We start from the raw sequence: 3,271 nt of genomic DNA on the forward strand, positions 1-3,271 counted from the left end.
ATATAATAATATTAGGGAATAAAATCCAAAACTTACAGGGAAAAAGGTAGTTATTCTTTTATGTACTTTATTGATTTTTAGAAAAAGGTTTTTATGATATATTTATTTTCTAGAGGGTATGAATTACATTCTTCATTATTGAATTATTTAATAGTGGTTTTTCTCTAAATTATATACTTATATTTTATATCGGAAAATTTGATTTAGTTTTGCTTTTTCCCTGTAAATTTTGGATTTTATTCCCTAATATTATATATATATATATATATATATATATATTGTCTACACATATAATCTAGCATAATTCTCTTTTCTACACGCACTATCAAGCTTGGTACTTCTGCTATACATCTACATACACACATATATCTGTGGTACTTCATCTCTCTCATCTCCCTTCTCTCTCTATATATATACATATGCGTCATTGTGAACTCTACAAAGTATACCAATGGTACCTCACTATATCTCTCTTCCTACACAATATACTAATGGTACCTTGCTGTATATCGCTCTTTACACAGTATACCAGTGGTACCTAATTGTATCTCTTTCTACACAAAATATGTACCTCACTGTATCTCTCTCTACACAGTATACTAGTAGTACCTTGCCTACACAATAGTATACCAGTGTTACCTCGTGTATATCTCTTTCAGCACAGTATACCGGTAGTACTTCTCTGTATATCTCTCCTTACACAATATACCAATGGTACCTCAATTTCTCTCTCTCTCTCTCCAGATATGCAATATTTCAGTGGTACATCACTCTATCTTCACCAAATATACCAGTGGTACCTCACTCTATATCCCTCTCTCTCTACACACTCGACATTGCAGTGGTACCACGCACAATATCTCTCTCTTATGTATATCATCTGTACCTCGCTATATCTCTCTCTCTCTACACACACACATACAAAATATCAGTGATACTGCACAATGTATGCCTCTCCTTCTATACACTATGTAAGCCATACCTCAAACTCTCTATTTCTCTCTCTATGTACAGCTAAATTCATATCTATGCAGCTTCTAAGTCATAAATGCCTTTACAATATGTTTTACCAAGATATATCTCATCTCTGATAAAATTTTGTTGATCATCTCTGTTTTACAGTCGTCATCAATCAAACATACATGTCTATACATCAAATATACACAAATGTGTGTACATATACACACACACACAGGCTCATTCATCGAAACAAACGTATATTCGTGCATATTGCAGATATGCAAATAACGTCATTTGTAATGTGTTATTAAAAATCTTTATTAATTTTAATGCTTGTGTTGAAGTGTTTCATTAAATATTTCTTTTTCATTTGGCCATGCTGGAGCTCTATCTCTATTTAACCATGTTTAACCATTTAACCATTTAACCTTACCATACGTATATATATATATATATATATATATATATAAAATAGGTCATCATCATCATCATCGTTTAACGTCCGCTTTCCATGCTGGCATGGGTTGGATGATTTGACTGGGGACTAGTGAGCCAGATGGCTGCACCAGGCTCCTATCTGATCTGGCAGAGTTTCTACAGCTGGATGCCCTTCTTAGCGCCAGCCACTCCGTGAGTGTAGTGGGTGCTTTTACATGCCACCGGCACAAGGGCCAGTCAGGCGGTACTGGCAATGGCCACAAGCACACACGCATGGCCACTTGAAAAAAAGCACGTTGTAAAATTGTTTGTCATATGCTTAGAATACAGTCGAAGGGAAGCAACTTTGCTACTTATTTTAAATCAAGTGTGAGTTTTTGTCGTCTGGCACACCACGAATTAATGCGATTCTATTTTTCTGACAATTAATCGCGTCAATAGACATGAAATATCCTTTTTAAAATTTCTTTTACATTTACCGTTTAACAAGACAAATAATTATTCAAAACTGATGTGAAACAAATTTAAGTAAACTAATAAACTTCACCGAACTATGTCATTTGACCAAATGAAAGCAATTTTGATGCATTAAACAAAAAATTGTAATCCTTATAACGAAAGCTCAATCTCAGGCATTTAAACTAATGATGTGTGTGTTTGTAAACATGTATAAACACTCACATGTTGGAAAATTGTTGAATAGCGTTAGAAAAATAATTGCAGTGTGAAAGGTGTTTTAAGCCATTTAAAATAACACACAAAAACCGTTAGATGCACTTCAACCTTTAAAATTAAATTGTGTCAAAATATTTTCGTCGCTTTCAGACCGCGACTTGTTCACTGACAACACAGAATTTTGTCAGTGAACAGGTCGCGGTCTCAAAGCGATGAAAATATTTTGACAAATTAAATTTAAATGTTGAAGTGAATCTAACAGTTTCTGTGTGTCTTTAAATGGCTTATAAACACCTTCCACGCTGCAATTGTTTTCGTTCCAGCACACGATCTCAGATCAAGTCACTTGCTATGCAAGTACATCTCCGTAAAGTTAGAAAAATATTTTATAGTCAAAGGGAGACAACTATATCTTAAGTGATAGCAGGGCTGTCAATTGTACATAAATAAGAGTTGGAAGCCTTATCTAGAGCCGAGGAGTGGACTGAATGAATGGTGGAAGTGGATCGATTCCAATGGAACCCTTTCAACATTCACTGCCGTGGTGTCGTGTCAAGAGAAAGATCGCAATTTTTAAAAAAAGATAAATATAAACAATAGCTGGGGAAAGTAGTTTGATGGATCTTCATAAATTTAAGGTAGGTACAGCATGGCCAAATGGTTAAGAAGTTTGCATTTCACCCACAAGGTTGGAAGTTCGATTTAACTGCTTGGTATCTAGGATAAATGTTGTTTTCTTCAACCTCGGTTCGTCCCATACTTTTTGTAAGTGGAGTCAGATAGACGGAAATAGTATAGAAATCAGTAGAATGGATTGTAACTATAATTCAGAGAGAAACAGCCTTGTCATTCATATCTGTGGAATACACAGCCACTTGCTATTTCAGTTCATCGAACTACTAAACTCTGATTGTCAAACGGATAATCAGCCAACCAGCCAAACTTGCATCTGCAAACTTAAACCAATAAGGCGAAGCAGAGTTATCTCCCCTGCTTAACAAACCATTTCAGGTTTCTTTCTCTCTTCGATGTCCCCATCACGTGGTCTTAAACATCTTAATATTGACTTAGCTATTGCTCTTACGCGCAGGTGGCGTCTAAGAACGATTTATTGCGTGAAAATGACCATTTCCAATGCCAACAATTCTACAATTCACTTGCCGATTCTCCCATCATGACAGCAACATATACAATGGAA

Source organism: Octopus bimaculoides, chromosome 14 (assembly GCF_001194135.2).
Source record: "Octopus bimaculoides isolate UCB-OBI-ISO-001 chromosome 14, ASM119413v2, whole genome shotgun sequence".
Classification (NCBI taxonomy): Eukaryota; Metazoa; Mollusca; class Cephalopoda; order Octopoda; family Octopodidae; genus Octopus; species Octopus bimaculoides.